General features: G+C 34.2%; 1 protein-coding gene across 1 annotated transcript in view; it reads right to left on the reverse strand.

The window, feature by feature from the left end:
* ADGRL3 (adhesion G protein-coupled receptor L3) overlaps positions 1–13,667 on the reverse strand; it is a 690,326-nt gene that overhangs the window by 653,705 nt on the left and 22,954 nt on the right. The window contains exon 2 of the mRNA XM_042936279.1: positions 8,441–8,603. The gene's annotated coding sequence lies outside the window, so the exon portion shown is untranslated. The remainder of the gene's footprint in view (positions 1–8,440; positions 8,604–13,667) is intronic.

Genomic DNA, 13,667 nt, shown 5'->3' on the forward strand with positions numbered 1-13,667 from the left:
AGTATGTTTCATAGTGTGCAGTGATAATAAAACTGTGTAAGAATTTAAAAGTTTTAGGTAATATGACAAAAGAAACTTTCAGTAAGAAGTGACATTTCAATAAAAAAATCTAAAGGAATGAAGGTAGCAAGGTATGTGGATTATCTCTAGCAAGAACATTCTCAACAGAGGGGACAAGTGCAAAGGCCCTCAGGCAAGAGGTGAAAGGATTTTATATACCAGCAAGGAGACTAACAGGTTGGAGTAGAGAAAGGAAAAAAAAAATGGTGGAAGAGATCAGATAGCTACCAGGGAGCTAAATCTTTATTTTGGTACAACTTTGTAGGCTATCATTCATATTGTCTTTTATTACATGGGTTAGAAAGCCACAGGAAAATCTTGGGCATACTACAATTCATGACACATTCTTAAACGATGATTGTGGTTACAGTGTTGGGAACAGATTACAGGGGCCAGGTGGACTAGTTAGAAAGACAAGGCAATAATCCAGGTGAGTGAGGACGCATTTTAGTTACAAGGTAGTGACAGGGTAAGCAGTGAGAAGAGGTGGAATTTTCAATGTATGTAAGGAAGAACCCATAGGATTTGTTTGTGAATTGAATAGGAGGTGGGAGAGGAAAAGAAGTCAATGTTTTCTACATTTGCAGCTGAAGGGACTGCAATTTTCTGAGGCTATAAAAGCTTCAGAAAACCTTTCAGAAGTTTAGCATTAGACATATTAAGTTGGAGGTATTACAAGTCATAGTGTGGATGTCTCACAAAGTGTCTCACAAAGAGCCCAGAGTTGTTGTAAATGTTTGGGCAAAGATGAAAATTGGGGAGGAATCACCACTTAGATAAGATTTAATGTCAAATTAGAAGAGATCACCAAAGAAGAGAATACAGGCAGAAAACAGAAAAGTAGCAAAAACACAGCTCTGGGCATCTCTGAGATTGGGGACAATAGAGAGAAACTATTGAAGAAAATTAAGAGAGATGCCAGAAAAATACAAGGAAAGTGGTGCCCTAAAAGACAGCAGAAAAAATGTTTCAAGGAAGAGATGACCAGTATTGAAGGCTACTGAAAGACCAAGACGAGAAAACTAAGACTTGATCTTTTGATCCACAGCATGAACATGGTCAGGATTAAAGCTGGATGGTTAAAAGAGGATGGAAGGAGGAAATTTCTGTCAGCACCTCTCACCTGCATACCTGTGCATAACTAGGGGAATACTAAAGCTAAGTAAACTGCTGTACTTAATCACCCCAGTTCTAAGGTCAGTACCTGAACCACTGGCAATATTATAACTTCCTTCGCATGTCATGTGTAGGGGACTATTTCCAATTTCTGTTAGAGTAACTTTTTTCATAGAAATGCTCCATTGTGTATATATTGAATATTTTCTCCATGAATTCTGGATTCTTGCCTTTCTTCCCAAAGAGATCAAGGTGTTTAATTGGTTTTTGACAATTTTCATGTGTCTGAAAACTGTGATATTTGTATATTTTTATCAAGAGGCTCACCAGTCATGAATGCCAAATAGCCACACACACACACACACACACACACACACACACACACACACACAGGTGGCTTTTGATGCCTAAATGAAACGATCCCTGATATAAAAAATATAAAAGTCTTAAAAATACTTACAACATAAAAGAAGCAAGAAACCAAGGTAGATAGATATAGATACACATGATATATAGATATAGATATAGATATAGATATATAGCTAGCTTTAGGTTTAGATATAGATAGATACAACAGTATAGTTGTTTTAAAACACATATAAAAATGGTAAAATAGTATTAAATATTTTTAAAATTTGGTGACCTTATAAGTGAAAAGCTCTTATTTTCGTTTTTTGTATCCCTTAACAGATACACATTAACGATAATGGAAAAATATCAACATGTGATGTTATCATTCAATTTAACAAAAAATTCTACTGCACTATTTAGTTCTAATTGTACTGCAATTCTTGCCCTTAAAAATTTTTCTTGGGGCACTTGGGTGGCTCAAATCAGTTGAGCATCAAACTTCGGCTCAGGTCATGATCTCACAGTTCATGGGTTCGAGCCCCACGTCAGGCTCTCTGCTGACCGCTTGCTCAGAGCCTGGAGCCTGCTTCAGATTCTGTGTCTCCTTCTCTTTCTGCCCCTCCCCTGCTCACTCTTTGTCTCACTCTGTTTCTCAAAAATAAATACATGTAAAAAAAATTTTTTAATATTTTTCTTAGTCCAAACTATTTTAATGATAATATACAAACTGAAATACATATTGATCTTTAAAAAAATCAATTTAATTTAGGACATTTATACTGTAAAATCAGAAAATGTAATCACTTGATAAAGAAGGCTATGAACCATTACTTGTCCCACATTAACATGATAAAATAAGCTTGAAAATTTGCTAATGCCAGTGGATAATGGACTGAATTTGTAATGACAGGATTTAAAATTAATGTCACTTAATTGACTAATTCAATCATCTTTGCACATATAATATGACCAACATTTTACTGAAAATAAAAAATACAAAGCAGTATATTGTGTCAGTAAATTGTATCACCAAGCTGTCAAATACCAAGGAGTAAGTTGAAATAAAGCCTCAAAGTGTTCACTGAGGTAAAAATACCTGATGTCTCAACTGGTTGTGTGAAACAGAAAACAAACAAACAAACCTTTTTCAGGACAGGATTTCACAGACATGATATTTTAATTGATTATTTTTTTACACGAGTCTTTTTCCTGATGATGGTAAATAATAAAACGGATTTGCAAGAAGTTTTCTTTATGGAGAGAAACTGCAAGGAAAATTTTAATGTTTGTTTTTCATTTAAAATGAGACCAAGCAAAGAAAATTAAGAAGCAAAAACTGAAGAAGCTATTTAATATAATGACCTTGTTGAATATCCCATGGAATGAATTGTGTTTGCTTCACTAGAGTATTACAAAATGCTTACAAAAATGAAATAAAAACTATGATTAGTATTATGGAAATGAAAAAAGCTATTGTAGATGGCCATTAGTTACATAACTATTTTTTCCTCTTTAAGGAAAAAATAATATTGGATTCTTCCTCTTAATATGTGGAATCATTTTTACTGCATTAACAGAAACAATGTTCCATTTCACTAATGAACTACCAGAAGACAGTGCATTTGAAGTAGCCTAAGTGTTCTGAAAAGAATTTTATGTAACATATTTCTTAAGGCTTAAATGCACTCTCTTCCAATATCATTGTTTTCGAATGCAGAAATCTATAATCACACAAGTAGACAACAATAAGAATACATACTAGAGGCAAGTAATTTGATCAGGGGCAAAAGCTTTTATGTTCTTAAAATTTTAGAAAAAAGAAAAGGAATTTACCGTGAATAAAAGAAAGAAAATTATGGTCAGATTCATATAATCTCCTCTCTCCACTGGTCATAAGTATCACACTCTATAAATAATGTTCTAGTGTTACGTTTTCCTACACAAATAGCACCCACATATATACTTGTGTGGATAGAATAATTAATAAATTATTAGATTGTTATTATTACTGAATCTTTAATAAAAGAAACCAAATTGACAAAAATGTAATTATTATTACTAAATCTTAAAGTAATAAAAGGAACCAAATTAACTAATAGATTCAGGATTTTACTTCAAAACTTGAATATTACCATGAACCTCATATCTGCACCCAAAAGACTATACTCAAAATAATTTATTCTCCCTACATTTAATCATCATTTATTGAAAACCTGCCACTTCTTGTCTTCTCTGCCAGATACACAACTCCCATAAGAAGGCTCAAATAGCCCACCTATACACAAATATCTTGAGGAGATAGTGGGGTCAATGGTCTGCTGGGACAGCCAAGGCAGGCTTTGTCTAAACAGACATGGCCACAAAGGGCTCTGTTACACACCCTCTACAAATTAAAAATACCCAATTTTCACATCACCAATTTTAGAAAGATGTTTTTCATATTTTCATATGATGTTTTCATATTTTGATACATACCTTCACCTGAGAACTACAAAATGCTCTTAAACCAAATACAGTATCTGCTTATACATAACAGGAACCAGCTCAATTTCTGTGGCATGGATCTTGCATTATTATCATTTAAGGACTGAGAAACTATTTAAAAAGATAGTCTATGGGTACAAATACATATTTGGAGAGTGAAATACATGTCTCAGAGGAAGACTTCTTAGAAGAGGCTTAAAGTAAAATTAACACAATACTAACAATCTAATAATATAATGCACACAGTTGTGGCATCTGTTTACAGCTGATGAAAGTATTTTATTTTACTTGATACATTTTTGAGCAATAAACAGATTTCATTTTGCCAAATTTTAAGATCAGAATGTCAAACCTTAGTTGCATCTCAGCTAATATCACCCATCAGGCAATAAAAGAATTCGCTTTAGAAAAGAAGTCACTATTTTCACTATGAAAAAGATTCCTATTTTCATAAAATAAATCTAGTCTTTATATTTCCACTTTTAAGTAAAAGGGCCAAGGACAAATTATTCTGGTCCACTGACCTTAAATATTCCGATCAATTCAGACTGAGACTGAAGGAAAAGTTGAAACCAGAGACTGACCTACTCCAGCAAATATAAACTGAAAGGAGAAAAAAGGCCATAAAACTATACCACTCTTCAAACCAAGGCAGAACAGAGAACTCAAGGTGAACACTAGAAGCTTTTTAAAGAGTCTTAGCAAGGTCATGCTGATAAATTGAAATGAATAAGACTTGGAAGTACCAATAAATCATGCCAATTTCTTCAGAACCCACTGTCCTGGCCTCTCTGAACCCAGAGGTAATGGGCAGATTATTCACATTCCTGATTAATAATTTTAAAAATTTTATATATGTTACAATAGCTTATTGAGTCAGAGTTCAAAGTCTGTATTCTATTTGGGTCACTACAGCATCAAAAAAAAAAAAAAAAAGTCTTATCTCCGCGTAATAGAGGGCTTCATACGAAGTATATAATATATGCCATTGTGCCCCATTTCCCGAATAAACAACCTCAACCATTAAAAATTCTTCTCAAATAAACCCTTCCTTTATTCCTATAATTGTTTGTAGTGCTCTTAACATAATTTTTCCTTAAACAATTGTGTTCCTGTAAGTCCATTTTATATTGTAATGTAATTAACTTAGAACTTCCAGGTATTTAGAATAAACTATTTGATAGGAGCAGCATAGCTTAGTGGTTAAAAACATCAGCAGTGCAGCTAGACTGCCAAGGATTCCATCCCTGATCCTCCACTGGTTTTGAGACCTAAGGCAAGCCACTTAACTTCTCTGCACCTCAGTTTGCTCCCCCATGTAAAGGGAATAATCATTACTTGCATCATAAGGTGGCTGTGAAGATTAAGAGGTAACAAAGTCAATCACTTAGAGTACACAAGGCACACAGTAAAAACAAATAAATACTTGGTATTACAATTAGTTATATACTACACGTTTCTGAGAGAAAAGAAGAAAAACACAAATGCAGAGTATGGCTGGGTAAGTGTTCTACCATGAAAATGAAAATGAGACTATTAAATCCACTTGTGGTATTAGAAAAGTGGCAAACAATACTAGTTAACTTTATTGCTTTAAAAGAATTAATTCCAACAAGAAAAGTAAATAGAAAAATGCAAAGCATGGGTTTATAGCCATCAGCTACACATAAAAACTGCTAAAAACCTTCACTCTGTCATCTCTTTTGGAGGGTGAGTGGAAGCTAAAGTATTTTGAAATCATTACCCTTAGAATGACCTTTAACTCATATATACTTTGGTACTTATATCTAAAAATATTTTCTATTTAGCCATTATTCTATTTTTACACCTGATTTAATAACTAGTTAATATCACCCACTATCCAGTTTGTTTTATTGTTCATTTTTTTAAAAAACGATCCAGTAAAAGTTTAGATCCAGTATTTAAATGTTTTTTAAAGCTTATTTTTATTTATTTTGAGAGAGAGAGAGATAGAGAGCCAGTGGGGGAGGGGCAGAGAGACAGAATCCAAAGCAGGCTCCAATATATCAGTGCAGAGCCTGGGTAGAGCCCAGTGTGGGGCTGGAACTCACAAACTATGACATCATGACCTGAATGTAAATCAAGAGTCAGATGTTTAACCAACTGAACCACCCAAGTGCCCCTTACATATGGTTACTAATGGTCTCTTAATCTATAAAGACTCCCTCCAATAGTGGAATTTTCTTTTTTTGAGTATAGTTGACACAAATGTTATATTAATTTCAGGTATGCAATATAGTGATTCAACATCTCTATATATTATGCTATGCTAACAATGTGGAATATTTTTCAGTTGCACCTTTCCAATGTTAATCGCAGTTAGCTTATTTTTTGTTCAGGTATAATTGACATAAAATATTATATTAGTTTCAGGTATAGAACATGGTGATTGGATATTTACATATATTGCAAAATAATTACAATAAATCTAGTTAACCATCATCACTATATAGTTCAATTTTTTTCTTTTCTGATGAGAACTTTTAAGATTGACTCTTAACAAAGTTTAATATGTAATACAGTATTATTAACTATAGTCACTATGCTGTACATTCCCTCCTTGACTTACTTATAACTGGAAATTTCTACCCTTTGTCTCGCTTCACCAATTTCTCCTTCCCATCCTGTGCCTTTGACGACCACAAATCTATTCTCTGTATCTATGAACTTGCTTTTTCTTTACTTTTTTTTAATTGTACAGATAAGTAAGATCATATGGTATTTGTCCTTCTCCGACTTATTTCACTTAGCATAATGTCCTCAAGGTCCAGCCATGTTATCACAAATGGCAAGATTTCCTTTTAATGGCTAATATTCCTGTGTGTGTGTGTGTGTGTGTGTGTGTGTGTGTGTGTGTGTGTGTGTTTGCATCTGCATGCGTGTGCCACATTTCTTTTATACATCCATTGATGGATGCTTTAGATTGTTTCCTTTCTTAGCTATTATAAATAATGCTTTATATCCCTATGTGATAAACGTAGGGATGCATATATCTTTTTGAGTTACTGTTTTCATTTTTTTTTGGATAAATACTCAGAACTGGAATTGCTGGATCATATACTAGTTCTATTTTTAATTTTTTGAGGATTCTCCATACTGTTTTCCATACTGGCTGCACAAATATACATATCTAACGACACCACACAAAGGGCTCCCTTTTCTGCACATCCTCACCAACATTTGTTATTTCTTGTCTTTTTTTATAATAGCCAATCTAAAAAGTGTGAGGTGATATCTCACTGTGGTTTATATTTCCAGAAATGGATTGTTTAGTACAGAGTGAAGAAAAGATGATAAAGTTGCTTTCTCCAAGGTTAGGGTGACTTATCTATTACTTTTATATGATACAACCACAAGACATTCAGGAAACCTTAGCCTTTTAGTCAACCCCATCAACAAATATTCATTGAGTACATACTTTCATCACAAACAGTAGGCTATATCAGAAGCATCTGCCCTTTCCTTTCTTATAAAGGAATTCTCAAACATTGTTAATCAATTAATTAATCTTCTCTCCAGTTTATTTTCGTATTCTTCTCAACTTTGAAAGGTCTTTATGTTGGGAAATATAGCAGGAGCAGAAGGGACATGTGAGAGGAGAGGAGCCTTTGTAATCTACTTTCTCAAATCATCACTATGTTGGCCATATCATCACCACCTCCTATCTTTTACTCTCTTGGCTTTCTATTCCTCAACTAGTTTATCAATATACCACTGCCATGGCAACTGATGAGCATTTTTGATTTACACATTTTGTTCAGACCTCTTTGTTGATGTAATTATAAATACTTTTCCATTTTTTCCCCAAAATTTTTCATTTCTTTCAATACAACTACAACATCTCAAATCAGTATCGCAAAACAAAATTTGACATTTCTAACTTAAATTTTCTAACTCTCACTAATTATATCCAGTAATGATGCCCATCAAATTCCTCCTTTGCCCATTATCTTCCTACAAATTTAACATCACAATCTACATATAAACATTAAGATGACGTGTGGGAACACAAAACACGCTGCTTCCCTTTTGCCTCAAAGTTATGACTAATTGAGAAAATTATACAGAATTTATTAGAAAATGCATAGGTAAATAATGTACACATTTATATGAAAATGGTTTGAAAGATAAGGCTACCTATTAAGATAAAAGCTACCTCCTTGGGATAAAACCAAGAATATACATATTTTATCCATATGCACACAAATATCTAAATAACTAAATAGGCTAAATAGGCTTTTCACCAGGTTTTCCGTGGAAACAATTCATAAAATAAACTTAAAATGCATTTTAAATAGAAACTATGTAAAATGGCAGAGTTTGATATGTTTATATATGTGTGCATATAACTATAAACATATATAGGTATATATGCACACACATAAAATATATATACACACAGACTTACTTCCTTATTCAAAACAGCACACATCTTAACGATAACTTACACCACCTGGACCACTTTGTCTGCCCAGAACAGCAGCAACTTCTCCTTCTGGGAAGTGTGAGGGGCCTGTCTCCCTAAGCCAGAGCAGCTAAACCTAGAAGATTCCTCTCTTGGGATTTTTCACCTGGGGAGTCAAATGAATGAAGAGACTCAGTTTCTTTCCTTTCATGTTCAGCTGTAAGTCTGAGAACTACCAAGCACAGAAATTTTCAATTCATAACATATCACTCAAATCATTAGGTGCCCCAATGTATGAAAGTAGTAATTAGGAATAACCGAAAGACCACTGCATCACTACCCTTAATTTTACACTTTTGACAAGACAGTTATTATAAAGATCCAGGTTTGCCTACAAAGAAAGAAAATCATCACAGTATTTTGGAAGAAGCACACCTTTTCATAAAAATTATACTCTCTACTACATAATTACTTTTCAGTATTGAATTCAAAATCCTAAAAGCACTATGACAGGTATATTTTCTTAACTGAAACTATTACACATATGGGTTCATGCTCCATGGATGTCAGGACCTCAAATAATTTTCTCTAATTGATTATCAGCATTGTATTTGAACTTGTTTCGCTGCTTCCAACCTGAACCCGTTCTGAAACTGTCTCTACAATACCCGGTCCATACACATTAAGCATTCAACATGTATCTGTCAAACTAATAAATTTCTAAAATAACTAAATATATCTTAACCTATTGACAACCTTAGAAAGTGACCTGGTCCTGAGTGATTACTAAATACATATTTGTAGAATAAATGTTAAGAAGTAGTGAATGTTTATGCTTTTGATGGCTAACTCAAAAATAAGCAGGAGCAGGGCGCCTGGGTGGCTTGGTCGGTTAAGCATCTGACTTTGGCTCAGGTCATGATCTCATGGTCCGTGAGTTCGAGCCCCGCGTCAGGCTCTGTGCTGACGGCTCAGAGCCTGGAGCCTGTTTCAGATTCTGTGTCTCCCCCTCTCTCTGCCCCTCCCCTGTTCATGCTCTGTCTCTCTCTGTCTCAAAAAAATAAATAAACGTTAAAAAAAAATAAGCAGGAGCAAGGTATAGTGTGAAAATACCATCTATGAAACATTGATTCATTCATTTACTGATTCATTTAACATTGACTATAAATAAGGCACAATTTTATGAGCCATGGATAAATATCACAAAGAAAAAAGCCTCACAGACCCCACAGTTTAATGGAAAATAATGATATCTAACATTTTTTTGAGTGCTTACTTTATATAATAAAGGTACTAGTACTTGGCAAGCATCATTTCCTTCAATCTTCATTGCAACCTATAAATCAAGTACTAATATTATTTAACAGACGTCAAAAGAGGTAAGCAGTTATAGCCTTTTGTGTGATCCAGCAAGGAGTCTGGACTTGATTAAAGTTGATAATGGGACACTGTGTTTTATAATACGGTGAACCTTATAAAGAGAAAAAAATAGAGAACTGTGGTGTGTCATTTTAGGAAGAAGAGATTTGTGGTTAAAATAACCTGGATTATTGCTGTGTTATAATTTCTATTATTACTGAAAGAAAAACAATAATACTTAATTACCTTTAAAAGTAAAATTATATCATAAATGGTTCTCAGTAGAATGGAGACATTTTAAAATTGCTATTGTGTTCTGTTATTCGGGGAACATTTATTAAATGTCAAAAATTGTGGGGGTGCCTCAGTGGCTCAGTTGCTTGAGCGACCGACTTCAGCTCAGGTCATGATCTCCCGGTCCCCAGCTTTGAGCCCCAAGTTGGGCTCTGTGCTGACAGCTCAGAGCCTGGAGCCTGCTTCAGATGCTGTGTCTCCCTCTCTCTCTGACCCTCCCCCACTCGTGCTCTGTCTGTCTCTCTCTCTCAAAACTAAATAAACATTAAAAAAATTTTTAATATTAAAAATTGTGAAGGAGGGGCACCTGGGTGGCTCATTCAGTTAAACGGTCAACTCATGATTTCAGTTCAGATCGTGATCTCACAGTCCTGAGATAGAGTCTACATTGGGCTCACGCTGAGTATGGAGCCTGCTTGGGATTCTCTCTTGCTCTCTCTGCCCCTTCTGTGTGTGCTCTCTCTCCCTCTCTCTCAAAAAAAAACAAAAAACAAAACAAAACAAAAAAAAAAAAAACCAAAAAAAAATGTGGAGGAAAAGAATCCTCATATGGATGGAACATATTTTTAAATAGCAAAATAAAAGTCTGTTTATTATCAAGTTTTACTATTTCATAAGATTCAAAATGTTTGGTTACATTTAAAAATTGCATTGCTTTTTTATACATGGTAACTAGGAATATCATAAAAATCATATTTACTTATCATTCAACCATAATCAATTCTAATAGAAATAAGATAAATATGTTAAGGCAGCTAAATCTATATATCTTAAATAACCGTATTCCCAACCTCTTCAACTTCAGTTCAAAATTCCCTTTTGAAATTATATTAAAAACGTTTAAAATAATAGTTTTTTACTTTTTAAGTCTAGATTTTTTTTACTTTCAGTTGTATTATTACTTTGCCATTACGCCAGATTTCTACATTCCTTAAGACAAATTTAGCTAACTGGTGCAGTGGGAGACAAAGGAATAATTGATTTAAAAAATTAACCACTGAATATTAAAAGGCAGATTTATCAGGTTGCCAGGTCTTCCAGTTTATGAAACAATGTCTAATAAAATGGCAGTCATGATTTACTAAGGTTTTAAAATTCATTATTATATCTACCATATTTTACACTTTTGACTAGTCCTTTTCTCACATTTAAGCTTTTTGTATCATAGAAATTTATTTTTGCTCATTAAATAACCTTAATTCTGTCTTGTAAAAGTTTAATTGGAGAATTATGTGTCCACGTTCCAGAGAATATAAGTTTTGTTAATGTATTTTAAGAATATACATTTATTCTGGTAGTACTACCAGGATACTCGTTTGAATATGCCATGTTTTTTCTCCCCACAGCTCTGCTTTATAATAATAAAGAATATTTATTACACGATCTCACTGAAGTACCCAGGGAAGAATAATTGCAGAATGTTAAAAAGAGAAAGCAGATGGGGCGCCTGGGTGGCTCAGTCGGTTAAGCGTCCGACTTCAGCTCAGGTCACGATCTCGCGGTCCGTGAGTTCGAGCCTCGTGTTGGGCTCTGGGCTGATGGCTCAGAGCCTGGAGCCTGCTTCCGATTCTGTGTCTCCCTCTCTCTCTGCCCCTCCCCCGTTCATGCTCTGTCTCTCTCTGTCTCAAAAATAAATAAAATGTTAAAAAAAAAAATTAAAAAAAAAAAAGAGAAAGCTGTGGCTTTTTTGAATAAAAAAGAAAAAGATTAGTATCTTGATACTGGTTCAAAACTTACCCTCCTTGCAATTTCAAACAACATAAATAAATGCAAAATGAAGAGCCAAATGCATTGGAAAATAACCATATTATGATCATTTTGATTAAAAACATTCCTATATGAATATGAAAATAAAGAGTATCTTATCTCTGGATTTTCAAGTTTGATTTGCTTTGCCTTCTTTTTGGTAATCATTATTTTCTATTTTTTCAATAATATTTGCTTTTTTTACATATTGAGAAAAAGTACAAAAATATCTAAGAGTATTCGCTGCTGGTTTTAGATGATGGGGAAACATTAAAAAGTCAGCTTGTCTGTCTTTAAGAAATGATGGACAAGAAATAATCCATTGAGGTAGAAATAAAAATTACAATCTGAATATAGCTTCTTTTGATCACTGCAGAATAAAGATATAAATTTTCTAATAGTACTTTTAACAAGTACCTCAAGCTGACTTTTTTCACCATGGTAAAATAAATGCAATTTCTCCATATAGAAGATACACAAAGTCAAGATTCATTTTAAAAGATAGCATTGATCAACAGGCCAATTCCTTGTCTTATGATTCTGGTTTTGAGCACAGCACAAAACTTCAACATTTTTTTCTCACAGAATATGCAACATCTTTGAGTATCTAACTTAATAAATTGCCAATGTCTGTGATAGGTCCTTTCATTTGACTGGAGTCATTACTTTCACTACTTTCACTAGGCTTTTTTTTTTTTTTTTTTTTTTTTTTCAATATATGAAATTTATTGCCAAATTGGTTTCCATACAACACCCAGTGCTCATCCCAAAAGGTGCCCTCCTCAATACCCATCACCCACCCTCTCCTCCCTCACACCCCCATCAACCCTCAGTTTGTTCACAGTTTTTAAGAGTCTCTTATGCTTTGGCTCTCTCCCACTCTAACCTCTTTTTTTCCCTTCCCCTCCCCCATGGGTTTCTGTTAAGTTTCTCAGGATCCACATAAGAGTGAAACCATATGGTATCTGTCTTTCTCTGTATGGCTTATTTCACTTAGCATCACACTCTCCAGTCCCATCCATGTTGCTACAAAGGGCCATATTTCGTTCTTTCTCATTGCCATGTAGTACTCCATTGTGTATATAAACCACAACTTCTTTATCCATTCATCAGTTGATGGACATTTAGGCTCTTTCCATAATTTGGCTATTGTTTTTTTTTTTTTTTTTTTTTTTTTTTTTTTTAATTTTAAAAATTAGATTTATTTATTTTTTTTTTTTTAATATATGAAATTTACTGTCAAATTGGTTTCCATACAACACCCAGTGCTCATCCCAAAAGGTGCCCTCCTCAATACCCATCACCCACCCTGTCCTCCCTCCCACCCTGCCCTCCCTCCCACCCCCCATCAACCCTTAGTTTGTTCTCAGTTTTTAACAGTCTCTAATGCTTTGGCTCTCTCCCACTCTAACCTCTTTTTTTTTTTTTTTTCCTTCCCCTCCCCCATGGGTTTCTGTTATGTTTCTCAGGATCCACATAAGAGTGAAACCATATGGTATCTGTCTTTCTCTGTATGGCTTATTTCACTTAGCATCACACTCTCCAGTTCCATCCATGTTGCTACAAAAGGCCATATTTCATTTTTTCTCATTGCCACGTAGTATTCCATTGTGTATATAAACCACAGTTTCTTTAACAAATGGTGCTGGGAGAACTGGACAGCAACATGCAGAAGGTTGAAACTAGACCACTTTCTCACACCATTCACAAAAATAAACTCAAAATGGATAAAGGACCTGAATGTGAGACAGGAAACCATCAAAACCTTAGAGGAGAAAGCAGGAAAAGACCTCTCTGACCTCAGCCGTAGCAATCTCTTACTCGGCACATC

The sequence above is a fragment of the Panthera leo genome, chromosome B1, assembly GCF_018350215.1.
Source record: "Panthera leo isolate Ple1 chromosome B1, P.leo_Ple1_pat1.1, whole genome shotgun sequence".
In the NCBI taxonomy this organism is placed as follows: domain Eukaryota; kingdom Metazoa; phylum Chordata; class Mammalia; order Carnivora; family Felidae; genus Panthera; species Panthera leo.